The following is a 27915-nucleotide window of genomic DNA, read 5'->3' on the forward strand; positions in this document are numbered from 1 at the left end:
GATGCTAGAAGTTGTAGCAGTTTAACTGTGAATATTAACTGAGGTAGTGAAACATGTCCAGTTTTTTATTACAATTTTTCAAGTGGAAAAGTTAACTAAATGGTTGATATACAGAAATTGGTGGAGAAATGGTACATATTGTAATTTTTTGTTACAGTCTTGTACTTTGAACTATATTGCTTTGAGATCCCATTTCAGAAGAGCAGCATGAACAGTCTTCTGCCGCAGCTGTGGTTGTAAATGCTCACAATTGTGCATTCTTGGGGCTTATCCACCCCTGGAGTTTGTAATTTGTTCACTTAAGTCCATCTTAAAATGTTTGGCTGCTTGTTTGCAAGCCAGCTGATATGGTAGCAACCAAAGATGCCAGTGTTTTTAGTATATGAAAGATTCTGTCTGCTTACTTGTGCTAGAAATAACATCTAAAATGAAAACTTAAGAAAAATTTAGTGACTACTAGATTATCCTTAACTCTGCATTAACTCTATAGTGTTCTTGGTATTTGAAAAAAAGCATATTTGTCCCAGAAATTTAGTTAACATCTTAAAACTGAACATGTATGTATGTTGCTTAGATAAATGTAGCAATGGGAAACATCTATATGATCTGGGACTTTGTTTTTATTTTGAAATGGGAGCTTTATCATTTACAAGTTCATGAAAAATAACAAACGGAAAAATATATTGGGGATCAGCTCAGTTTTAAACAGGTTGTGTTTGAGGTAATTTTGAAATATTAGGGAAGTATTAGGGAAGAAATGTCTGGGCAGCTGTTAGAGATGGAGCCCGGGAGCAATGCTGGGACAGGAGATAGGGTCTCAAAGATATAAACTAGAAGTAATTATTTAAACCTGCAAATGGGGTGAGACCACACTTTCTCAAAAGTGTGGGTTCCTGGCTTAAGAAAGCAATTGATGTAGTTGGAACAGAATGGATTAATTTCAGAATTCATCACATAGTAGTTGTAAGTAATCATTCTGGATTGCAATGTAAAAATCAATTTCTTATCGTGAATCTAAGGACTTAAGCCTTTGAAACAGTAAAGGACACTGATAGGAGGGAAACTGCAACCAGTATTAAGAAAAGGAGAAAATGAATAGTTGGCATTGGTCTCTGGACCCCTTATACTCTTAAAAATTTTTGAAGACCTCAAAGTGCTATTGTCTTTGTGGGTTATCTCTAGTGATGGTTATTTATCAGAAGGTGAAACTGGCAGAAATTAAATATGTATGTATTGATGTACTGAAAATAACATTAACAAACTTATTACATGTTAACATAAGTAAGATCTTCATGAAAAAGTGCTGTTGAGAAGAACTGTAGTGTTATCTTTTACGTCTGACTTAATAAAGCATCAATTCTCATCTCTGCTTTTGTGTTTAATTAATTGAATTGTCCTCAGAACAAAATCCAAAATCCTTATCAAGGCCCCTAAATCCTTATATGACTTGGCTCCTTTCTGCCTCTCTTGCCTCATCTTATGTCACCACCACTGCTACCCCAAATACACAACTTATGCTCACTACACTCCAGATGCACTTGACGTTGCCAAGCTATTTCTCTCGCAAATACCATAGCTTCTTTTCTGTGTGCCTAGAATGCTAACTACTACTCATCCTCCTGGCAGGTTAGTAGCCAGTGCCTCCGGGGAGCTACCTAACCGCTCCAACCCCAATCTAAGTGGAGTCTCCCCTGTTGTTTCCTTGCTAATACTGTGTTCTTTTCCTTCGGAGCGCTCATTAGTTTAAAACTATATATATCATTGTGGGATTAGTTACATCGGTCTCCTGCCAGTGGATTGTAATCTCCACAAAGGCAGGACCAGGTATGTTTTGTTTATCACTCTCTTCCCAGTACTTAGCACTGAGAAGACACCTAGTGGGTTTTATCTAGGTCTCTGCTTCAAGAAAATATGAATGAGAGGATGAAGACATACGGGGAGCCTGTTTCCTGAGTCTGAGAAGAAATTATTCATGTTTATTGTGTTGCATGGAAAAATGATAACATCCTAGTCCCCAATTTTCATATAAAACACATTTAAAATCTGTTTATAATAGACGATCCTAATAATTGTTAGCATCTAATAGCAATTGCTAATGTATGTGATTATAAAAGTCTGCTTATGGCCATTATTAAGCATGGGTTTTAGAAACATTAAATGCTTTAGTTATTTCAATACAAATTAATAGTTACCTATAAGTCGATCATGATAATTCACTTAAAAGGTTATGATGATCAGGTCACAAAGAAGTTCAAGTGCATTTAAATGCCAACAGAACAATCCTAATTGTTCTACACTCTTTTCAAATTCTTTTTCTGGAGTGTAATGTCATCTCTCAAACAGAAATCATGGTACATTTTGAAATAAATATTTCCCCTTTTCAACTGTGGCAGTTAAAAAGTGCCGAAAAGTAACATTCTTAAAAAAAAAAAAAAAAAAGTATTTGCAATGAAAAGACAAACTATCATAAAGCTAGCTTTCAAATCTGCAAGGGGAGGCACTATGTTATATTTGAGGGTACAAATTATTGTTACTGCCATCTTTTTAGGTGTATGCATATCAAATATAAGTGAATTTCATATAAATTAAAAGACAAAGGTTCCATTCTTTTAACTTTCTACAGTTTTAAATTTAGGCAATTATTTGAACCTATACAGCAAAAATACAAATGAGCTGCCACTGCACCCTATTGAGAAGCCTTGGTTTCTGAAGGTTATGATTAATCTGTATTAGAGATACTTCATTTTAAGAGTAAGGTGCAGCAGCATTGATGGGGCCTTTCCAATGAGGGATACTCTGTCCGAATGTACACTTCTCTGAACAGGGCTTGCTATGTGGAATACGAAGTGACTTGCTAAAGCCCAAGGTTTTTTGTTTTTTTAATGTATTTTGCTTCTCCTTGGAACTCGAGCCAGAAAAGCATCCACAGGATCCATTTGGATACTAAATAAGAATGGGTAGAGAGAAGACTTTAATTGGCTTGTCACTTGTTCTCCTGAGCCTTACTTGAGTGTGTGAAAGATAACGTGTCTGACTCTGTTCTGAACAGATGGATGCAGAATCCTGTCCGCCAACTGTTCAAATCCAGGCTCAAGTGAGCTTCCTCTAATGTGGCTGCTTTCCCCAGAGGGGCCCACAGCTGGCCAGAAATGGGTACTCCCCAGAGCAAGCTGGTGACCGAAATTTTTACAGCTCTGTTTATGGAAACTGTTGGGGGAGAAAATCATTAAGCTACCGTTCCTGCCCCCAATCGTTGCAGCCAAAGGGTAAGGTGCCAGCACCATTCATAATTTCTGGTAGCTGATCTCTGGAGGTCACTGCAATAGGAAATAATGGTTTACCACAACAAGTACATTTTGAAAGTGTGCCTTTGAAAAACATATTCCCATTAGACAGACAACCAAACAAAACTCCTTCATTTCAGATGGTTCACATTGATTTTCTTTATGTGAATGTTATTGACTTTAGTCTTCTAATATTATTGTATTTACACTCTTACTTATGAGAGTACTTAGAAACAAGATAGAAATAAGTGATATTGTCCATAATGCATTTTTTTGCTGAGAATACAACCTAAGGATTAAATGAATATGTTTAAAAATACCAAGGTCAGAACATCTAAACAGTGTTTTCTGGAGCTCTATTGTTTTAGGTACATGGTAGCAGCCACTCAGTATGCACTTGTTTGATTATTAAAATGTTCACAAATCCTTGAACATCTCTTAGTTTTTTAAAGGCTCAATTTCTGTATGTATTCCCAGTGCTGGCACAGTTCCTGGAACATAGTAGATGCTTCATGATCATTTTCTGGATTGATTTTTTTGTAATTGCATTTAATCTGGGGATAAACATATAAGGGTATACGAGTTTATGTGTGTGGTCTTTGTTAACAAAAAGGCATTTCTTTTTTTTTAAATTCCTAGCAAATTATTTTAATAATCTGGGCAACTGTTCTATAGATTGCATGCTCCATCATAATTGGTTATATTTTCCTTTACATTGGCCATTCTGAAACTGGCAATTTAGTGTGCCTTTTTCCTGATATCCACCTTTGAAATAGAAATCTTGGTCTCATGAGCGAAACGAGTTGAGAATTCTTCAATTTCCTGTTGCTTAAATGTGCCTAGGGAATCTCTGAAGTTGAATAAATGTTTTAGGAAACCCACCAATAGTATCAGGCCGTGGACCTCCAGAAGCTGTAAATCCGAGAAGGAGAAAAGTTCTTCAGAAAAGGAGAAAAGTGCCAGAGCCCTTTATACGTTGGAATTAAAAAGGGGAAACAATGTTTTTGAAAGAACTAAAGGGAGACAGGTGCAGACCAAATGAATTAAGGGCTCCAGGGAGTTGTGGAAGACGAGTGAGGAAAATGAGAGGGAAGAAGGTGAGAGAAAATATAAAGAGGCGGTAGAGGAGAGTTTGGGGGAAAAAAAAAAAAAGTGATTAAACCGACTGCTGAATTGCCAGGAGAGAAACAAGCCCAGTTTCCTTTCATGAAATCCCTAGGCACCAACTGCCCCTTCCTCTCTGTCTTCAAAAAAACAAAAAATAACAAAAACAAAGGGAGTGTGAGAGTGAGATGATCATGGTTTTAAATCCTCTATTTCATTTCCATGGCTGTTAAAGTTTGTCCACGTGCCATTCTGCCTGAATTCCCATTTCGTTGATGAGCTGCTTACAGAATTTCCTTAGACTTCAGTGTTCTCCAGTCACTGGCGAAGTGACTGGCCAGATGTTTCCTTTTCCTTCTTTCAAAACTCTTCTGTGGGATTCGAGGAGGTATCCTGAAAGTCTTTTCCCTCCACAGTTCAGGGTTCGGGTAGTTCTTAAAGAGGGATCTTTTATTTAGGATTAAAAGAAACAGACACGGTTTTGTTTTGTTTTGGATAAGGGTAGTGGCTTTGGGGAAGGTTCGTTTACATACTGGTGACAAGACACAGGTTTTATAGCCACCCCCTTCCCCATTGCTTTTTCGACAGCCCCAGAGAGAGATGGTTTTGGAAGCAGTCGCTCTCCCCCTACAGCGTCGGGTTGTCATCTTTTGTTTCTTTGTTGCGGTGCGGTGGGGTGGGGTGGGGTGCGGTGGGGTGGGGTGGGGTGGGTGGTGGGGTGGGTGGTGGGGTGATGGTGAGCGGCGGGGATCTAAACGATTCCTGCCTGGAGCTGAAGGGGGTGTCGGCAAGCGGACGAGGGGAATAAACGTCCTCGATTCCCCGATTCTTCCCCGGAGAGTGCTCGGCTCGGTTTCTTCCCAACCCTCGGTGGTGTGCTGGGCTCACAGTGCTCCCTCTTTGCAAATACCTGTACCCAAAGCCAGAAAGATGGGAACGCACGGTTCCGAGATCTCCCCCTGGCGTCACCCTCTACCACCTCTCCTTCGGAAACGAAATCGGGTCCCCCAGCTCGGGAGCGCAGAGACCATTCAGCCCGGAAGCCGGCCCCGCGCGGCTGCCACCGCCCAGGGTGGGAACAGCTGGAAGCCTCGGCGCGCCCCCGCCGCGCCGCGAGCCACTCTGCCCGGTAATTAGCCGCAGCCAAGGCTCCAAAGGTGCCTAATTGCAACCCCTGGCGGGCTCTCAGCCCGGCCGGAGCCCGTCGCCTTCCCGTCCCCGCTCTTGCGGAGAAAAATTACAAACGTGCGTGCACACATACACACGCACACGCGCCCTGCTTTCTTCACTCGAGAAAACCATCAGTAAACGTCTCTCTCCCCAAGAAGGTGCGACTCTTCGCGCTCTCTTTTCTTTACCTAGAGGTTCACGCGCCCCGGGAACGCACGCGGGGCTCTTGGCTGCCGTGCGCGCCCCCTGCCTGCGTGTGGCCCGGGTGGCGCCGGGGCGCGGGGGGGAGGGGGCCCGGGCGGACGCGGGAGCCGGGCTTCTCCAGTTGCTGCAGCTCCCCTGGCTCAGCACTTGGTATCTCCCACGGTCTGGCTCTCGCTGGGAAGCCGGGAAGGAGAAGGAGACGGTGGGCGTCGCCGCCGCCCTTCCTGGAACCGGAGCCAAACTCCAACCGGGCGCCAGCGCCTCGCGCTTCACGCTCACATCTGGCCCAGGCGTGCAGATGTTGGCGGCTGGAGAGCTCCTCCAAGCCTGGCACCCCAAGTCCCGAGCATGTCCAACGGGACTCCTAAGGCTCCCGAAGCGAGTTTAGGGGCGTGCAGATTCCGCTTTTCCGCTTTTTCGAGGAAGCTGAACAGGGTGGAAAGGGAGGGATCCCGGGCTTTGGGGGCAGCGCGCCGGGTTTTCCCGGGTACGAGCCCTCCCGGCCGGCTGGGGGAGGGGCGGAGCCGGTGGGGGAGCCCCGGGAACTGGGCGGCCAGGCTAGGCGGCGGCCGCAGCCGCGGGCCACCCTCCAGACGGACCTTGGAAGTGCTGACTTGCCGCGCCGCCGGCGGGCTGCGCGTGGCCGGCCTCGGCGCGCTGGGGTCGCGCCGGCGGCGGGAGGCGGCCGGCGGCGCTGTCACGCAGACCTACGGGAGAGCTTGCGGGTCGCTTAGGCACTGCAGTCGCGGGCTCGGCGGCTCTGGAAGGCGGGGAGAGTGGAAAAGGAGGAACCCCAACAATTCCTCTCCCTCGCTTTTTTTTTTTTTTTTCTTCTTTTCGCCAAAGTTATGCCGGCGAGAGACTTGGCATTCTTTCCAAGTCGGTGCCGAGGCTGTGCGCATCGAGCGGCGATCGCGCTCCTTTGTGTGTGCTGTGTATGCACGCGCGTTTGCGCGTGGCGTGACTAGGGAACACTGTCCCAGGTTGATCTCCGGGACGACAAACAGTCCTCCGAGCCCCCCACCCCACCTAGCCCTTGGGGAAAACAATCAAAAGCCGGTCGCGAGAGTCCCCTGGCCAGGTGCTCACGGTGACACTAAATGTAAATCTCCTTGGTCGGCGTTCCTTCCTCGGCTCTCACGGCGGCTTCCTCCTCCCTCCGCACCTCCTGACACCCTGATTTTTCCCATTCCGACTTCCCTTCCTCAGCCCGCTACCTGCTCCCTCAGCCCCCCTCCTCCTTTCTCCCTCGCCCTATCTCAGCTGCGGCTAAAACCTGGAGTCTTGGGGAAAAAAAAGGGAAAAGGGAAAAAAAAAAAAAAAAAAGGAAAAAAAAAAAAAAAAAAAAACCTCGGCTGTGGAGCTGTCAAACCGGGCATGCTCAGTAGACAGGGCAGGTTTTTTGGTCTCGAGTAGCGGAGAAACATTTTTTGCACCACCGCGACCAGCCTTAGAGCGCGGCGGCGGCGGCCACGGCAACATCAACGCAGCCATCGGCGGTGCAGACGCCCCGCACCCCGGAGCGCCGCAGGCTCCGGCTTTGCCCGGAGTTCACCTCCGAGTGCCCCGGGGGCTGAGCTCACCCCTTCTGCTCGCACACACACGCACACTTTCTCTTTCACCGACACGCACACACGTATACACACTCTCGCACACACGGACGACCCCGGGCGCAGGCACCCTCTTGGCAGCGGGCGTCCGCCGGCGCGGTGGCAGCCAGGTTCGGTCCCTGCCCTCGGCGGCTGCCGGCTGCCAGCCCCGCTGCCCCCGGCCGGAGGAGAGCGATGCGGGGGCCCGAGCGGCAGCTCGAACAGTAATGTGGATTTACAGCCGTTTCCTGCAGGAACCGGCTGAGGAGCCTGAAGTCCGGGGCGCCGACCGCGTCCGGCGGGGCTGAGCACCTGGCAAGGGGGCGGGGGACCGCACCTGGGGACGACATCGAAACTTGCGCCTGGACTAGGTAGGTGCGTTTCTCCCTCTGACTCGCCCCCCCCATCCCCCTTGCCCCCCCCTCCCCAACCCAAAGGACTCCAGGCGAACTTCGCCCCGAGGCTGCGGGCGGCCGACGGCGACTCCGGGCTGTGAGCCGCGAGCTGTGCCCGCTCCGGGAGTCCCGCCCGAGGTGGCGGAGCCTCTGCTCCGTCTCCCTTCGTTCCCCGCCAGGCTCGGGGCTTGGGACCACCCCGGGGAGGTGGGAGGTCGGCCTCGTTCGCAGTTCAAGTGGGCCCTGGGGGCGCTGCCCTTCGAGGGCTCGCCGGGCTTCTCAGACGACACTTTTGCCAACCAACTCCTCGGGTCCTGAAAGGGGGGGGGTGTCCTCGCCGGGCTCTCGCGCGGAGCCCGGGCGCTCTAACAAGTGGACCTGGACCCGGGGGAGAGGGGCCTTGGTCCCAGAAGAGACTAGGGGGCGCCTCTCCTCGGGCGTCCCTCCCACCCGTTGTGTCCGTCCCGGGCTCGGGCACCCGGGTCCTGCTCCTGTCGCCTCTCGGAAGATGCCCAGGGGCTGGGACGCACTTTAGTACCTGTTTGCTTCTGCATTTCTGTCCGATTCTCACTCGGAGAGCCCAGGTGCCGGGGGGAACTTCAGGACCCCCTGCCCCGCGCCGTCTGGGGCCCTACCCGATGCTCCCGCCTACACCCCGATCTGTGCGGATCGAGGCAGCCGTTACGCAGCAGCTGGTGGCCCGGGAGCCGTCGGTGTTGGCTTTCACCGGGTGCCCAGCTGCGCGGGTTCGTGCGTTTTCACATTTCCCCCTGAAACGCGGGGTTCCCGGGGATCCAGCAGCGGCCAGCACATCTGCCCGGCGCCCGCCACCCTCTCCGCGCGCCGGGGGAAATGTGACCTCGCTTTGTCGCTCGCCACCACCGGCGGGTCGCCCATGCAGTTTCAGGGTGCTTTTCCTAGGGGTGGAGAAGGGGAGACTGGCGGCGTGACTTGGTGAGTGGATGCGTTTGCAGTCAGGGGTGGATTTAAAGATTTCAGCCAACCCAGCGCGGCCGGTTGTTTACAGCTGCGGGGACAGACGCTTCGCTCCACTCGCAGGTACCGTCTCGACGGCTACTTCGCCAAGGGGACAGGAGGGACAGGGACCGGGCTGGGTTTAGCTGATCTGCATCACTGCCGCGGCCCATGTGCTAATATGTGGCGAAAAACTCCACATCTCCAATACGAAGCGATTGGGCAGGAGACGCCCTGAACTTTCCCGTTTGGTTTTTTGGGTTTTTTTTTTTTTTTTTCTTCTTTCCCCCTTGGGATGTTAATCCGGAGGTGCATTTGAGGTGACCTGAAGGAACATAAAAAGAAGTTTCTGGTGCCACACAAGGGGAATTAGTAGCCGTTGGGTTTTAGAAACCCAAAGGAAACGAAACACCCCAGTGGACTCTCCTAGGTACTGTTAGATTAGCATTTAATTGATCGCGTCTGTGATAAGGGTCATAGCCAGCTTCCTTGAATTTTAGGTGATTGTTCTAGGATGAAAATGAACAAACCAGGGACACCAGACTGTGAGAATCAGTCGATACTCTTAACCTGTTTGGGGAAGACATTGCAAATGTCTGCTCTGTTTTGGCTGAAATATCCTGGTTCATCTTCCTAGTCCGAAGATTTTCGATTTGGAGCATAGGTTACTCCAGCGCTGCCAAGAAAGAGTACAGTATGAGAAGGAAAGATTATTATTATTATTATTTTTGTTAAAAGGAGATCCACAGCTTTACATTCTGCTCCATGATTACCAAGCACTGGCTTGCCGGCTCACCCCCACCCCTTGCTCTTCATATCTGCAATGTGGGGGAAAATGAATTTTCATAAGGCATGGTACGACCCTTAAAATAAATAACTGGAGACGCAGAATCCCAGTTTTGCCATTTTTTGCTCAAGTTCATAAGACTTTGTTTTGGTGATGTATTGAATAATTTACTATTGCTAAGTTGTTTTTTTTTAAAGGGTAGTTAAGAGCTTTCAAGTATGCCAAAGTAATGTTGGAACCTTTTAATGATAACAAAAGAAAGTCCAAGATGCATTTTAAAAAAAGGTTCATGGAATTTCTAAAATGAATCTATGCTCTAAATGCTATTTAAAAGTTTTCAGATTGTCCCCAGAATGGTTTTTGAAAAACAGGTGTTTCTGAAAAACAACTCTAAGAAGAAATGTTAGCATTTGCACAATAAAACTTATAGTCTTGTCCCTAGAACAATGCCAGGCACATAGAATTATTTGCCGTTGGTTTAGGTCCCAATTATAAATTAAAAAACAGTCATGTCACTTGACAAACTATACAATGGGGCTGAAGGGAAGCATGCTTTGTAGAATCACTGTGCTGTCTGGGTGATTATTAAGTGAGACTGCAAATATTCAAACACGTAAGTGTGTTAAAAAGTAAAATCACATTATGTGTAACTACCATCTCATTCAGAGGCCTAATTGGAAGTCTGAATACCCTAAAGGCCTCAGCTTTTCAATTCAGCTATCATATGTGTAAATAACGCTGACGTGATCCTATTTTCCCTCACAGTCGTTGTACCTTTCTGATGCCTTAATACAAAGATTCGTGCTGACGCCGAACAGTCAAACATTCAAGTTTATTCTGTACAATATTACTTTAAATTGTCAAACTGCAAATATTCTTTTGATATGTTGCCTCTGAAAACAGAAGGCTTAGTGTGGAACTTTATTTTCCATGACAGCTTGAAAAACTTGGAAGTGGTAAGAAGGGTCAATATTAATTAATATAACACTTTTTTTTATTCCGTTCCATGTCATGGAGGTAGCCATCGGAATCCATGTAATTTTGGCTTGAAGCTTGTTTCTTCCGAAAGTCCATCATTTTCAGCTTTGAGTATATTTATCAAGTGCTTGGTATAGATTATGGTTAGTAAATTCCCTGAGGTTTCCCAAAGAAGTGATTTATTTATTTGTTTATTTACTTACCTACTGACCTGAGGTCAAAAGAAGACCAGTACTTGGAACACTTGACTCGGTGATTAATTTTTTTAAATGAAAACACATTTTCTTAGTGCTCACATATTTGTTCTCTCTCTCTTTCTCATATACACACAAACACATGCACACACTTAGAAGCAATCTCATGAGAATGCCATGCATCAGATATTAAACATGCATGATAATTTTATTAAAATTATAGATTTCTTTAAATTCCTGTCAATTTACCCTCAAAAGTAGTAACCTGTTCCTACTTAGCAAAAAAGAAGTTTCCCATCATTTACCATTTGGAAAACAGGTTTGAACTGGATTACTAGCACAACTGCAGGCACATTCAATTACGAAGACTATCGTAAGGGACAGTTTTTAGCAATTCTGATCAATAGCAGACATCCATAGCTGGCAATCTAGCTGCTGATTAAAATAAAATGGAAAGGAATCAAATTTCATAGCTGTTCACATATACAGTAACTGCTTTAAATCATCTGTAGATTGAGTATTAAATCCGAATCTCTCTTAAGTGGAGATTAAATCACTATTTTAAATGGAGGTTACTGTTATTTTCCCTTTCCCTAAAAGGTGAAACATTCTGAAATCTGGATTAATGGATTATTTCTACCCCTTTCTGTTACCCATGGACTTTTGTAGCACTGAGAAGGTAAATATCAAGTAGAGCCAGCTAGCCTGAGCAGGTGAATGCTGTAGAAGGTCTCACACAGTGAGTGTCTGATTATTCCTAACAACCTCGAGGGTCCAGCCATAGGTGTCTCCTCAGTAGGTAGAACTCTGTTCTGACGATTTGTAGAAAGTGTAGACTTTTTGTAGTTTGCTGGATATAATGTACAGTTTAGCCAGACCAACAAAATTGCTTACATTTGGAACTCATGAAAAATAGGGCTGAGGAAACGGGATGCTGATGGCAGAAACTGAAAATTATTATGTAATAATATTTATTTCAATCGCACCGCTAACATTTCTATAAGCAAAGCAAACTGGTTTTAATTGGAGATAGTAAATATTTTCACAGTTGACGTTGGATCCCTAATATTTTGAAAATAATAATTTAGAGTCTGATAAATAAAGCCTGTTAGATTATTATATAACACCAGGACTCATTTGTAGACCTGGAAGTATAATCTTGGATGATTTACAACTTAAAAAAAAAAAAAAATTCTGAATTTTACTTCCTGTCCAAGCCTCCACTTTAGGTAAACAATAGCATATGGTGAAACACGCATATATGCCAACTAACCGCTACCTCTTGGATGATGTTTGCAATGTGATGTAATGAGTCTGAAATACTGGGTTCTCCACCCCCATCCTCTTCTAGCTGTATGAGTGGAGAAATTAATTGGGAAGTGGACACAAGAAAACGTGTTAAATAATCTCTTTTCGTATCAGTGGATCACCCCCGGTGAAGCTCACACTCAGGGCCTTCATATCTCTGTTTATGGTAAGTATATGCCAAGGTTAATATGGTTTTTTTCCGGGCACTTGTGGCAGGTCTCTATGGCTGTATCTAGGGGACACCCAAATACGTGAGTGAAAAGTTCCGTCAACCATCCAGCTGTTTGGGTTGATGCAAACAAACATCTGGTTGGTTGAGAGAATTTTTTACTTAGTCTCTGGATGGTTTGGAGTCATTTCATAGGCTGACGAATTTTAATATCTCTGTCAAAAAAAGAAAGGAAACAAAAATGAAACGCTTTAAAAACACATGCAGAGGCCCTTAGACACTCTTGGGTTGCTAAAAAAAAAAAATACCTAGTGAACCAAATGCCATCCTGAACCCACGGCCTTGTGTGACATGGAGAAGGGATGCTGTTTGCATCCCTCAGCAATTACAAAAACAAAACCGCACCGGCCTTTCCAACAAGCCAGGAAATTAAAAACCGAAACCTCAGTTCTGCCCCCCCCCCCCCCCTGCGCCCCATCCTGATTCACCAGTTTAAAGAAATCAACTTAAAGAGCTTGATATGTTGGCTTCTTACAATTTGCTGCGCCTCGTTTTCTCCTGATTCTTCTACTGCCATGGAAACTAGACGGGACAGGCGGCTGGGGTCACTAATTCAGGACGGGAACCTGATGGTTAATCTCATTTCGTGGCAGCCTCGTGGTCCCTGAGAAGTAACTGTAAAGAGCAGGGCTGTTGAATTTGAGAGCAACAAATGATTAAGCAGAACAAAAAATCGCTGCTATCTTTGTCATTTTTCCTGCGACTCTTAACTGCAACACTCTTTGTCCCCACTCAAGCAGTTCTTTAAAAATAATCACAGAAATAGAGGTTTGGTTTGTGCATTCCTATTGGTATTTATATATGCTACAGAGCATATTTTTTTTTTTTCCTGTGAGGATATTCACAGCTGTAAAATAGTTTCATATGATAGCTGTTTCATCGCAAAAATATGTTCTTTCAAATTATGATTCTGTAGACTCTGAAGAAGTTCAGTTAGTGATCACAATAAAGTATAAATGACGTTTGAGTTTTCGGGTAGGGTTGGTTATTTTGCCTTTTCAAATATAAAAACAATTTTCTTAAACTATATATGCCGCTCTTTTTTATTGCAGAGGCCAAATGGATTTGAATACTTTTATTTAATATCTGTAAGACCCTCATCTTACTTGTCACTATGAAGCGTGCTGATTGTTTTGATTTTAATTGACTAAAGTTGTCAGCTCATATGTAGTTGACAGTGAGGAAATTGCCTTTTAATATTTCTCAGATTCTGTTCTAACCTTTTAAAATTTTATTTATTTATTTACTTACTTATTTATTTATTTGATTTTAGAGAGAGGAATAGAGAGAGAGAGAGAGATTGCTGTGAGAGAGAAACATGGATTGGTTGCCTCCTGCACATGCCCCGACCAGGGATCGAACCCCAAACTTGAGTATGCACCCCTACTGGGAATCGAACCTGCCACCTTTTGGTGTAGGGGACAAAGCTCCAACCAACTGAGCCACACTCTTAACATTTTTGTGGCTGATGAAAACTTACAAAATGGAATTTTGGGATCACGAACTTCAATATGAGCTGCACTGCAGTCCATTTTAAACCCTTTGCAGTATTATCAGCTATGGGTCCCGAAAAACGAATATTTTTTTTCTGTGAATTTATAGTTATGAACAAATTTCTACAGTATGGCTAAGAAAGAGTGATTCCCAAAAAGGATTTTAGGTAATGAAAAAAGAATGGAGATCTAAAATCTACATCTACATTCCATGTCACCAGGTATTTTTCTGTTTGAAAGTGACTAGAATTTCAAAATATAAATATCCCAGGCAGAATTATTAAAGACAGAATGAAGCAGTGACTTAAAAGTTTAGGAAAATTATATTTTTATTTTTACATTTTAGGGAATATTGATGATATCGATAGCCAGCTTTTGGCTATTGGATTGCATATATTTTGTTAATTGGCTTATTTTTATTACTTGAGCTATATCTGTGTGACACCAGAATATTTGAGTAAAACATGAAAAATTCAGTCAATCATGTAGATTTCCTAGTATCTATCTGTGTCTTATCTTCTGTGTCATGCCAATTTCCTCTAACCTTTCAGCAGATGCTTGGCATTTGGATGTACAATGAAAACAAATAAACAAACAAACAAACAGTCACTTGCATGGTTCCAAATACCTGATCTGCGAATTTTGACTGTTCATTCAAATGATGTTCTGGATTCATAGTTTCAGCTTCCCTTTTGAAATTACTGTATATTTACTTTTCAATTGTTTTCCTATTTAGATGAGAGGTATTGTAAATATTCAGGAGGCTGATGCAGGTGTGTGTGTGTGTGTGTGTGTGTGTGTGTGTGTGTGTAACTTTCAGTAGAATCCCTACATGGTTGTATCTAAGGAAATCCATTTTCATTTTAATGTTTAGAATCACAGTTTAGTGTTTTTAGCTGCCTGGATAAATGAAGGTTTTAAAAGCAGCCAAAATAGAAGTACATTGCTATCAGTTTGCATACTTCAGGGAAAATTTGATCACTAGTTGAGGTCAAGGAGAAAATTTCCCAGTTGTATGGTTTTGCATAATTGGTTGATTTTAAGTGTTTATATTACTTCTAATGCCTCTATCTGGTTTAGGCACCTGTCAAAGAGAAGGTGCCAGATTAGATGGACAATTGGTTTATTAGATATTGCAATCTCGGTGCCCCAGCTGTATAAAGACATTTTAAGAAAATTCTTCAGTTGTTCAGAGAAATTAGAAAAAGATACTGCAGATGGCCTATCTCAATAATCCAGGTTTTTTCAGGTACATTTAAAATTAAATGTCCTAAGAGATGATTAATTTAGGAAAGTTATTGATAATGAACTCATCTTATGCTACACATCCTTTGCACCTATGATGATGCCTTATTAAAGGTGTCTCAATCTTGCTAATTACCACCTGCGTTTAAATATAGAGGTTTATAAATACACTACAACCACAGTGACTGGAAACCTTCTAGACCTGAAATGTTCCCAGTTAACTCAGTTCCTATCAACAAAATGTTTCTGATCAACGTCTTACATTTATACTTTGTGCGTTACCCCCCCTTTTAATTAATGATTTTCTTTTTTTTTAAAGCTGCTCTACTTCATTGCAAGCATTTGAGTGATATTGATGTGTGATCTCCTGCTCTATTAACTAGTCCAAGAATATGTTTGTGTTCATGTGTGTGGGGATGGGATTTTTTCCTAAAGGGATATTTATTGAAAACTCTATGTACATTTTTGAGGTGGATTTGCAAGCGTCATTTACGGAAACATAAAAAGTACATCACCTATGTGCTTAGTCTGTGCCTGAAAAGAATAGGTTTTTGTGGTTTTGACTCATTATATGTTTAGTGCTTTAAGCAATGTAGGGAAGCATTGACAGAATTGCTACGCAAGTCCAATGAGAAACTCCTTTTGGAAAGATAGTATTCGTTTCACTAATGAGATCTGGTGACCTCTAAAGGAGAAAGCTATGCAGTTGATTGGCTAATTGATACCTATTGCTTAGCCTTAAGAAGATTCTTGTACCTTGAATTACCAATAAAATAACTCTCATTTCTTCCTTCCTCACTCCCCTCCTCCCTCCTTTCCTTCCTTCCCTTCTCTTTCTTTCAACTATTTCCAAGAGTTGAGGTAGTACATAGGTTTATGAGAAAGGAAGCTCTGGGCCAATTGCTGAAGTATTGGGATTGATTAATTTTTATATTCTTTTTCTTTTTAAAAGAATTTATTGATTGACAAACCTCAGAGGGAAGGCGGGGGTGAGTGGGTGGGGAGAGATTAACCAAAGAACTTATATACATATATGCACAACCCAGGGGCACAGACAATGGTGTGGTGAGGGCCTGGGGCAGGGAGTGGGTGTGGGGTGGAGGGGTCAATGGGAAGAATAGGGGACATCTGTCATGTTTTGAATAATGAAGAAAAATTTATTGATTGATTTTAGACAGAGAAGGGAAAGAGAGAGAGAAACATCGATTTGATTAGTTGTTGCACTTATGTATGCATTTATTAGTTGATTCTTGTAGGTGCCCTGACCGGAGATCAAACCCACGCCTGGTGTGTGGGGACAGCGCTCTGACCAACTGAGCTACAAGGCGAGGGCTTTTAGTCTTTTTCTAAATCTGACCGATCCTTGATGTATATCCTAGATAATTACAAGTGTAATTGGAAATATTGTTCTTTATACTGTTTGGGGCTCAAACATTTTTTTCAATGATCTTGGGTAGGAGCTAAAATAACACACCTATTTCCTGGGTTGCTTCTGTTTATTACAGATTTCCTCTGTGCACACATCCATATGTTGTTAGTGCATTTGCGATTTATCTTTCATGTTTAGCCTAATAAAATGTCAACACTTAGGTGTGATACCATTTGTTTTTGGTTGTGAATCCATGAAGTGTTAACACAAGGGTGCTACATTTTTTTTTCATTGTTTGGTTCTTTGCCCCTGTTTGAGATGTTGCCTTGATGAAACATTGGACAACTTGTGAAAGCGAGGCAATTTTAATGTAAACAATTATAATTCCGTGCAAGGGAAATATGTAATATATTTAAGGGTAATTTCACATGGAATAGAGAACATTTTAACAATGGATTTCTATAAAACATGGAATGAGGCACGTTTTTACGAAAATGTGTAAAACAGCAATAGAGGTAGTGAGAGAAGGTTGTCTGAGACATTTGGCAAAATCCTTGGGGCTGCTTTGTGGTTGAAGAGGCTGAAGAATCAACGTTTACACAGAGCTCTGGTGCAAGGGGCCGTGAGGTCTCAAAATTGTTCTGCAAAGACCCCAGGTCTCAGGGACTGGCCTTCTACCCACCCTAATGACTTCAGGATTGCAGCCTTTTGGTTATGCATCATAAAACAATCTTCACGAAGAAGAGTTTCTCCTGTTCATTCAGCCTGTTCACTCACTCATTCATTCATTCATTCATTCACCGAAACTTTTTAAACTCCCCTGTTCACCTAGGGGTACAAAGACATTAGAAATAAAACTTAACCATTTAGTGGAAGAGGCAGACATATAAACGTATCCTTATGTACAGATGCTCTGGAAGGGGAGCAGTTAGAATCCTCTGGAAGCTCAAAGGTAGGTATGGTTGCATAAAAGCCATGTCATTTGAATTGGCCCTTAAAGACCGATTAAACTACGGCTGGGCATGGTTTAGTTAGAGAATGTGGGCAACCGCATTCCACATGGCAGAAGGACTAGGAAGGGACACAAAACTAAGCTGGCGATGGAGAAAGGCGGCCCAGGGTCACAGAGCCTCATTTTATCTCCTGTCCAGTTCTGGGAAACAGAGTTCAGGGATAGTCTTATTTTATTTACTTCTATGTGCCCGACACACAGAAGGTGCTTAGAACATAGTCATGAAATGAATGAATGTGTTAGGGTTTTCCTGCGCGGAGAGTGTACTGGGGAGTGGTGGTTTTTCTACTGTTGACCCAAAATCATGCAGTGTCCTGCTTTGTAGGCATCTACTGAACTAGATGAGGGGCTTTAAAGTGGGGAGGGGGGCGCGTCACCAGTTTGGGGTTTTAGGAAGATGACATCTATATGAAGAGCTGATTGAAGTGGAGTAAGTGGAGGAGCAATTAGACGTTGAGAGGCTGTAAGCGATTATGAGGGTGTGAACCAAAGGCAGTGATAGTACAGATGGCAAGGAAGGGAAGCATTTGAGAGCCACTCATCAGTCAGCATCAGTGGGGCTTGGAGGCTGATTCCATTTTTAGAGGGTGAGGGAGAGGGAGGGATGAGGGAGGCTTTGGGTTCGGTGAATTAGGTATTGCCATTAAGCCATATAAGGAACAGAGAAGAAAAAAGCTCTGTTTTGGTGGGAACAGGGAGGCCAGGTTTGGGTTTATTTAATGTGAGATACCGTCCAGACATCCAGATGGAGAGCACTTGTGACAGATGGAATCACAGATCTGCAGATCAGGTCTGGAGGTAGAGATCTGTGTGTCATTAGTCAATGTGGGAGTTGGAACCGGAGCCACAGGAAGGTGAGCTCACCTCGGGAGTATACGCAGAGTAAGAGAAGCAAAGATGCGATCCTGAGAAATGCTGAACTCAAGAGGCTGGTGGAATAAGAGGGGCCTTCAAAAGAGCAAGGCAGAATAAGGTCGGAGAGGTGGGAGGCGAACCAGAAAACAATGAAATGGAAGCTAAGGGAGGAAAAGATTTTGGTTTTTTTGTTTTGTTTTTTAAATTTTTTAAAAAAATATATCTTTATTGATTTCAGAGAGAGGAAAGGAGAGGGAGAGAGAGATAGAAACATCAATGATGAGAGAGTCATTGATCGAGCCCACAACCTGGGCCTGTGCCCCGACCAGGAATCGAACCCCGATCGCCTGGATCCTAGGTCGACGCTCAACCGCTGAGCCACTCCTGGCCGGAGGGAGAAAAAGATTTTGTAAAAGCCTCATAAGAGGAAATAAAAGTGGCCAATAAGTGTGGAAAAAAACGTGATCTTCAATAATCAAAATAAATGCAAATGAGAAATAATAAAGACAAGGGATTTTTTGTTTTGTAAGATCATGCTCAGGGCAATTGCTTGTCTCAAGCCTTGGACACTTTCTTGATTCCTATTTTATCATCCAGTCAATTAACAAATGTTGTTGACTCTACCTTCAAACCATATGCTCTATCTGAATCATTTTCTCCTCCTTTGTCATTAATACCTTAGACCAAACCACCACCATCCCTCACCTAGACTACCAAAATAGCTTCTTGATGCCCAGATATACATTTTTGCCCCATATGGTTTTCTCCACAGCAGCCAGGGTGATCCTTTAAAATATAAATAAGATCTTGTCATTTTCCCACTCTCTGCCCTCCAATGACTGGCTTCTTATCACACTTAAAATAAAATTAAAAAAATAATTTAAAAGCCTTTGCCATGGCCTACACAGCCCTACACGATTTGGTCCCTGACTACTTATTGGGCCTCATATCTTACCATTCTCCCCACCAAACCTTGCTTATAACATTCTAGCCACACTGCCTTCTATTTGGTCTCTTAAACATGCCAAGCATTTTTGTCTCTCAGGGTCTTTGCACTTGCTGTTTTCTCTGCCCGAAATGAATTTTCCGCAAGCTTTCTATAAGCTTCCTTTCTCACTTCGTTCAAATCTTTGAGCAAATACGCCTTCATCATAGAGGCCTTCCCTGGCTCTCCTATGTAAGGAGTCCTATCATGAGTCTTCATTTTCTGTGCCCTTATATACTTTCATTTTTCCTCATATTATTCAGCACTACCTGGTATCACACTGTAGTTTTGTTTATTTATAACTTACAGCTCCATGCGAGTGTGGACTTTGTGTGTGTTTTGTTTATTACCGCACCCGTATCACCTAGCACAGTGCCTGGCACATACATAGTAGGTGTTTAATAAGTGCTGGTTGAATAAATGAATGAATAATAAGGACATGATGAAGTGTGAGTTGGTATGGATTTGGCAGCTTGCAGCAAAAGCCTTAAAAATGCTCGTACCATTTGACCTAGTAATTCTACCTCTGGGAATTTGTCCTAAAGAAATAGTGTGAAGTGCAGAAATAGCTTTATTTGCAAAGATGTTCACCAAGCTTTATTTGTAACGGACGACGAAATGAAGGAACCTAACTGCTCAACAAGAGAATTGCTAAGTGATTTATGGTACATCTAGATAATGTAATATTTTATGGCCATTAAAGATGACGTTTACAACTATCGTATGATAAAAGGAAAACGTTTATGTGATACTCTCAAGTGACAAAGCAGGATACAAAATTACATATTTCCAATATGCAAGAAAGAAAAAAAGACTGGAAAAAGATGCACAAAAGTGCTAAAATGATTATCTCAGGGGTAGGGTGAGAAATAGGCGATTTCTCCCCCCCTTTGTACCTTTCATATAAGTCTGTATAACTTTCATTACAGAAAAAAATACATTTGCAAAACAAACGAAGAGGAAACAAAAAGCCCGCAGAAAGAAATATTGCACCTTAGAACTGAGGTTTATGTAATAATTAACTAAGAGAAACCTATTGTTCTTGAAAGATGGTGCTGGAAGGAGAGGAATTTGCCAGTTGTAACTGGGGCCAACTGGTTCTCTGCCTAAAGAAGTCTACAGACAGAGCAAATAATTGAGATCCACTGATCCAGTCTACCTTCCCCTTTCCTTAGCCTTTACCGAATTATTGTCCGTATCCATGGGGTATACTTATATGTTCTTTAGCTATTTCCTTCACCTTCTTTATCCAGTCACCTCCCAGCCCCCTCCCCTTGGGCACTGGCCAGTCTGTTCCATGTGTTCATGTTTCTGGTTTCATTTCATTTGTCAGTTTATTTTGTTCATTAGATTCCACATATGAGTGAGATCATATGGTACTTGTTTTTCTCTGCCTGGCTTATTTCACTTAGCACAATACTCTCCAGGTCCCTCCATGCTGTCTCAAAGGGTAAGGGGCCCTCCTTTTTTACAGCTGCGTAGTATTCCACAGTGTACATGTCCCACAGCTTTTTTATCCACCCATCTACTGATGGGCACTTGGGCTGTTTCCAGATCTTGGCTATTGTAAATAACGCTTCTATGAACATGGGGCGCATATATTCTTTCTGATTGGTGTTTTGAAATTCTTAGAATATATATTCTCAGAAGTGGGGTCACTGGGTCAAAAGGCAGCTCCATTTTTAATTTTTTGAGGACCCTCCATATTCTTTTCCACAGTGGGTGCACCAGTCTGCATCCCACCAGCAGAGCACGAGGGCTCCCCTTTCTGCACACCCTGCACACTTGTTTGTTGATGTATTGATAGTTGCCATTCTGACCGGTGGGAGCTGGTACCTCCTTGTAGTTTTCATTTGCATCTTCCTGAATCCAATCTCTTCACTCACCGGACAACCTAGGAGGGCTGAGTTTATTCTGTCAGGATTTGAACGCGTTCAAGGGAGAATTAGGTAAGTTAAGGCTTCAGATTGCTGTGGAAAACACTAGCAATTTGCTTCATGTAAAACAGAAGTGATTATTCACTATATTCTTTCATGTCATGTAGTGAAAACAATTAAGTGAAGTTAGACTATAGATTACTTGGCTATTCAGCCACAGTCACCTCTAATGGAAAAGAAGAAAAATAGCATTGACAAGTTTTGGCAGGTCTCATCATTAGAAAGGCCCATATTGCCAGAAAAAAGAAGCTGCAGCCAATAATGTGAACCTAGAAGTTCTTCAGGCCCCGAGGAAGAAAGTGACAATACAGAGTGTTGCAGCATTAATTGTCTGAGAGCACTGATCATTGTAATGGGGAAACTGTCTCTGTTATTAACACAATTATTTTCTACAAGGTCTTTGAGTAAATGTCCCATTAGAAAAATAGCATTAGAGGTTTCAAAGCATGTGTAGCAATATACTCATTAGTAAAACAAAGTGTGACCTATATGCAGCCCAAAGTCCCTTCAAAATAATAGTGTTAATATAGGTGTTATAGTTATAATTAGTATATAATTGAGTAATTAGTGAAAAACACACAAAAACATCCCATTTTCGAATCAAACAGAAGTTATACTTTTAAAATCCCTCTGAGAAAGATGTGTATCCATATACACATATACACATATTCACCTATATGTATGTGTCTTTTGAACGCTTTTAGGCCCTTCTTCCACTCGCCTCCAAATTATGCATTTCATCTCCATAGCCAAGCTCAGACGATGGTTTCATTTTAGGAAGCTGAGGACTGAAAGATGTAGAATATTATTCTCTCTGTAGGGCCAAGCAAGAGGCAGCAGGACTAATGAAAGTCTGGGTGAGGTGATCTCTTAACGAGCTGCTCAGGTTTGGGTTCAGGACTCTGCTTCAGCCTCCAGCCTATCTCCAAAACATACAGTCAGTTCTGTGAGGGGCATTTCTTTTTTTTTTTTTTTTTTTTTTAAATATATCTTTATTGATTTCAGAGAGAGGAAAGGAGAGGGAGAGAGAGAAACAGAAACATCAATGATGAGAGAGTCATTGATCGAGCCCGCAACCCGGGCCTGTGCCCTGACTGGGAATTGAACCCCGATCTCCTAGATCCTAGGCCGATGCTCAACCGCTGAGCCACGCCCGGCCGGGCTGTGAGGTGCATTTCTAACATTTGCTCTTTCTGCCTCCAGTATGCGTTATTTGGTTGCGTTCGATGATGGTTGTCAGACATTCTAACTTTTTCTCCTTAAAGGGTAGCTAGCCCACATGCAGTATTAAGACAGTCAAGAGTTTCTTTGATCCTGGCCGGTGTGGCTCAGCGGTTGAGCATCGACCTAGGATCCAGGAGATCGCGGTTCAATTCCCGGTTCAGGGCACAGGCCCAGATTTTGGGCTCGATCCCCAGCAGGGGGCCTGCAGGAGGCAGCCGATCAATGAGGCTCATCATTGATGTTTCTCTCTCTCCCTCTCTCTGAAATCAATAAAGATGTAATTTTAAAACAAGAGTTTCTCTTTTGGAAATGAATTCTCCAGTCGAATGGAAGTAAAAGGTGAGGGATTTGTTCATGTTTGGAACTGGTAAGTGGTGGCAAGTAACCTGGGGGATCTTATATAGATCCATCTATGTCCTGGCCTTCTCTAATCATAAATGGGAGACACCCTCTTAATGGCTTCAGTCTGAAGGCCGCTGAGAGGTGAGCAGAGAAGAGCTTTGCCATTTTAAAGTCCTCTTGCTTCCCAGGCCTCTGTGTGTATCACCAAAGCAAAATGCTGCATATCGGGCAGTTTATTTTTTAAAGCATTTTTTTTGCCAGCCTCCTCACAGAATCAGACTGATGGGTATGAAGCCAATTCCTCCAGACTTTGGTATCTGTGGCAGAAGAGCCAGCAGTATTTTTTTGTAGTCTCGACCTAAGTACTTTCTGAAATGCTTTCCCTTGAAAGGCTCTGACTTAGCACTATCACCGAACCGCTTGAACACTTGAGCAGAACTACGGCTTTTGTGAGAAACATTAGCAGTGATGAAAATGCACATTGGCAATTAGATTGCAACTAATCAAGTGTACACTTCAGTCTATTATGAGTGATTTATATATAGTGCACTGGCTGTGGAGATCATCAGTAATAGTGTAATGCTCTATCATCATTACAAGGTCACCATGGTGATCTTTGTCAAAGGTGACAATGCTGTTATTGACCTACTTTTTAAAATAATTGTATTTAGAGATTACCTTGTGTCTTGATTGACTGTGGAGAAATTTTAAATTGTTGCCTTTACTACTGAGATTTTGCCTCAACTATAAAAAAATAGGTTTGGGGATTACTTGATTGATAAATTGGGGCCATGAGGTTAATTAAGTGCCATTCATAAAATATAGGAATGTGAGTTTTCGATTTCCTTTTTTTTTCACTTTCATTTACCACAGTGCCTTTTCTAACATGGGTTCGTGAGGGATCTAAAATGTACAGCTTTTTAAATATATGGGTAATACATCTTCAGTATAGAAAATACAAATATACAGAAAGAAGAAAATTGTATATCTTGCATATATATTTTTTCTAAGCAATACTCACACTGTAACTACTTTTTCATTTATCAATATATTGTTAACATATTTGTATGTCAATATATATCTGTACACACACACACACACATATTTAAAACTATATATATAGCACTATGCAAATCAGAGAAGTGTGTCTCTCAAGTTGAGTAATTAGTGGGTATCATTATAGGGAACAGTTCCTGCCCTAGAATGGAACTGTTATACCCAGGGTCGCATATGGAGACATATAGTTAATTTTATAACTGTTAAATAAAGGAAATCATGTGGGATATTAAGAACATGACTGAACCACAAGTAAGGCGACATGGATTCTAATCCTGGCTCTACCACTAACCACATATGGGACTTTGTGTAAACCATTTACCTCTCTGGGCCTCAGTCTCCTAATCTTATAACAGGGTTGTTTTGAGGATTAAGTGAAATGCGTATATGAAAACTTCTGTGACCTGTAAAGGACTATCTTAACATAAGGAATCACAACTACTACAAATTGTTTACACTGCTGAAAACGTCCTGAAATTGTGGGCTTTTCATCTCAAAATGAGCGGGATATTAAGCGAAAATAAGCTGGGAGAATCTTTGCAGGGGAGAACTCCACAGTCTTGCAGGCACGCTCACCTATAATTACGAAATTCTCTATTGGCAGCATAGTGACTATAATCGTTTGCAGTTTCAAGCAGACCTTTTAAAAAACTGACCCTCTTATCCCTTGTGGATGGTAAAATGAGGTCTGATCGTATTCACAACTCCCACCCCCGCCCCACACGTGTCTCTTCCTTTCCCTCGTATAAGGACTGTTTTGGACTTGCTTGTACATATTTTTGAAGGATAATTTGACCTAATTTGTTCACAGGAATTACAAGGGTGGCCTTTATTCAGCTGTCTCCTTTTTGATTCCCACAACTTCTGGATCTATCCAGGTATGTGCATTCTACAATGACGTTTACTTTGGGAATTGAACCCTTAGCTGTACAATGTGGAAAGAATGGACTGTTGCACTGCTATAGTTTGTTATATTTATTGAGTGCCATGTAAATGAAATTGCATTGTTTGAAACTTTGAAAAACCTATTTGGCCGTTGTATAGATAAGCTTGTGTCTGTACTCCATAATTGTTAGTCTTGGCAAAACCAATTATGGAGGCTGTGCTATGTATTTGAGTGATTCTGTGACCTTTCCACATACAGCTACTCCTTGACTAATAGCAATATCTGCAGGGTACAAGGGAACAGCAGGAGCCAATGAGAATGTGTGTAAAGCCATTTAGTAGTTCTCATTGACTGCAAAATAAACATGGCATTCCTCCTTATCAATGGCAAAAATATTTCCACTCAGATGATTTTATTGACAAAACAAATATTTGCCTCCTGCAATGAATGTTTTAATTTTTAAGGAAAATCTGAAGTAAAATATCTTTATTGTCACTGTATTGCATTCATTTATCGACCCATATGCTCAGTAAATATTTACTGAGCAACTACTGAGTGCCTTTTCTTTTGGTAAATGTGCCAGTGTAGACACAGTGAACCTGGAATATTGAGAAAGTGATTGCTTCTATATTCAGCCCTCTGTGTTAGACGGAATATGTGAGAAAATGTGGCAAGATGGGGGGAGACTTTCAGATTACAGTTGGCCCCTGACCCCCCTGCATGCGGTCAAAAATCCGAGCAGGACTTAAGTCAGAGCCCTGTAGTAGTGACCCTGAGAAAATTAGTTTTATTAGTTATACTATTCCTTTTTCCTTCAAGTTTACATTTCATTGAACATGAGCCAAAACTAAGCGAGGTTGATTTTGGAAAAATTGTCTCATTTTAATGGTCTGTATTACCTCTGGGACGCCGCTGGCCAAAGCTGTGTGGCCTACGAGGCAAAAGTTACGATAATTAGAATAATTTTTTCCTATTGTCTTGTTTCTATTATTGAATTTTTACAACTTGAACTTTGGATGGTGTTTTGAAATTTATTAAGAGACTACTTAAGCAACTGACATTTTCAGTAAACCCTGAAAAAATCCTGAATATAAATTGTGACTCCCCCCCCAACTTGAGGACAGCCTGCCTTCGCATCCACGAATTCAACTGACCCAGAGGGAAAACTGTGTTTTCACCCAGTGGCCAGGACTCCACGCTTGGGAAACTGCTGTTCCGAATTTGAAAATCACTTTCCCATCTGTGGTTGGCTGAATCTGCAGATGCAAAGCTGAATCCTGGGGTACGAAGGGCCCACTGGATTTACTGGGGAAAAAAAATAAAAAATGCGGGTAAGTGGACCCAAGCGGTTGAAACCGTCCCTGTTCAAAGGTCAACTGTGATTGAAATCCTCAGTCACCTGAAGGACTTCCCTCATTGATCTTCATTCTAATTAAAAATATTGGTCCATGTGAAGTCCTTAGGAAGTAGGGAATAGGAAGCATTGAGATCCCCCTGCCGCCTTCTGTTCCTTGATACCTGTGTCTGGCAGGGCCACGCTTAATTACTCAAATAAGAACTCTAATCCCAACTTACAAAAAAGTCAAAAGGATGATCTGAGTTTTTGGTAAGCCCTTGGAATCACTTGATGCATCCTCTAAGTACGGTTCAAAAATAAAATTACATAAAAAAAGTGAAATCCCTAAAATCTTGGAATTCCCACTGCCCTTCAAAAAATACAGCACGAGTACAAATACATTAAAGGTTTTTTGAAAGATTGGGTTCCAGTTCATCGAAATTAGTCTGTGATGGGAATTGAAATCGGATTTGTCAGTTTAACTTTGCCATTCTCCTAGAGGTGCTGCCTCTTAAGGGGACACCCTTGCCAAGAAATTCAGATCACTACAGGAAAAAAATGTAAGATCAGGAAAGAAAATGACAGATTAAAAAAGAAACTTCCCGAGGAAGTGGAGGTTTTTGCATATTGTATCATTTGTGGAAATAACTTTCTTAACTTGGGAATTGCGAGTCTGCCGGTGATGTAATATTAACTTGAAAGGTATTTTTTTCATACCAAGAAGGTTAAATGTGTGAAAGATGATTTCTCTGCCTAACATAATGTGGGATGAATAGATCAGAGTGGAAGCTAAATGCCTAAGAGGCCCAAAGAGGGCACCCTTGGGAATATGCTTGGCTCCAGATATTTAGGAGGGTCAGAGAGCTGCGACCTTTTGTCTCTTAGAGAGACCCCACGGCATAGAAGAAAAGCCCTTGCCTGTTAATCGGTAAACCAGGAGCGACAGCGGCGCCTCGGTTCCCGAACATCCCCGGGGACGGGCATTCGGGCGGCGATGCTCCGGTTCCCGAACCCGCCTCGGAAATCGAAGGCGCCCCGCGGCCCCCGCTGCGGGCAGGACCCCGGGGCCCGGCTGCCGCCTGCGGATCCCCGGGTTTTCCAACGTCTCCCAACTCGAACGGGCTCCAGAGCGGATCCTGTTCGGAAACCGAGGCGCCCTGTACTCCCTCCCGGCCTTAAGGAAGGTGATGTGGCCCTCAGGTCACTTCTCCACGCTCAGCCCCGGTTTCTTTGCGTCTGATACAAAGTTGGGGATGCAGAGCTCCAGCTTGTTTTGTGCTCACCCTTTAACTTTTAGAAAATTAAGGATTATGTGGTCATGCACGCTCACCAGTTGTTAAAAAGGCTGCTGCTTGCCTAAGTGGCTTGGTGCTTTGGTAAAAGGGCATTCATTCATTCATTCATTCATTCATTCATTCATTCATTCATTCATTTATTATCTTTGATCTTAAAGCAACTGTGTATCCTGACAACTACCACCGGCACCCCTTCCCCCTGCACCCGGTACTGACATCATGCCAAGCAGATCCGAGTAGTTTAGTCAGTGGTCTCATTTTCCTACCTGATAAAAATGCTGAACTTCGGGGTACTGCTGTGCTGCTCCCCCGCCGGGCTCCTGAAGTTCAGCAAAACCGTGTTTCCTCCCTCTCGCAAGGTGGTCATTCAAGGTCAGGCATCTCTCAGTAACTTGGAACCAGCCAAGTGCATAAGCCGATGACTTCAGACTCCAATGCTTTCAATCTGGCATCCTTCATGAGCATCGAGTTCATATTAAAGCGTATAAAATATATTCTCCTTCATCTACATATCACAGCAATAACAACCTGGGCTCAGGACAGTGCCTGGGAGCAAATAACCGCTTGGAGTTAATGATCTGAGGGGCAGCTGAAGGACCATTGACTCTTCCTAGCCAGTCCTTCATCCCTATAAAATGCCTATTCCTGAGGTGTCAAGCCTTC

General features: G+C 42.9%; 1 long non-coding RNA gene across 1 annotated transcript in view; it reads left to right on the forward strand.

Moving 5' to 3' along the window:
* Positions 1-7681: 7681 nt before the first annotated feature.
* LOC148090403 (uncharacterized) overlaps positions 7682-27915 on the forward strand; it is a 213476-nt gene continuing 193242 nt past the window's right edge. Inside the window, exons 1-2 of the long non-coding RNA XR_015716460.1 lie at positions 7682-7722; positions 24547-24613. This is a non-coding gene — a long non-coding RNA (uncharacterized LOC148090403). The remainder of the gene's footprint in view (positions 7723-24546; positions 24614-27915) is intronic.

The sequence above is a fragment of the Miniopterus natalensis genome, chromosome X, assembly GCF_054644295.1.
Source record: "Miniopterus natalensis isolate mMinNat1 chromosome X, mMinNat1.hap1, whole genome shotgun sequence".
NCBI lineage: Eukaryota > Metazoa > Chordata > Mammalia > Chiroptera > Miniopteridae > Miniopterus > Miniopterus natalensis.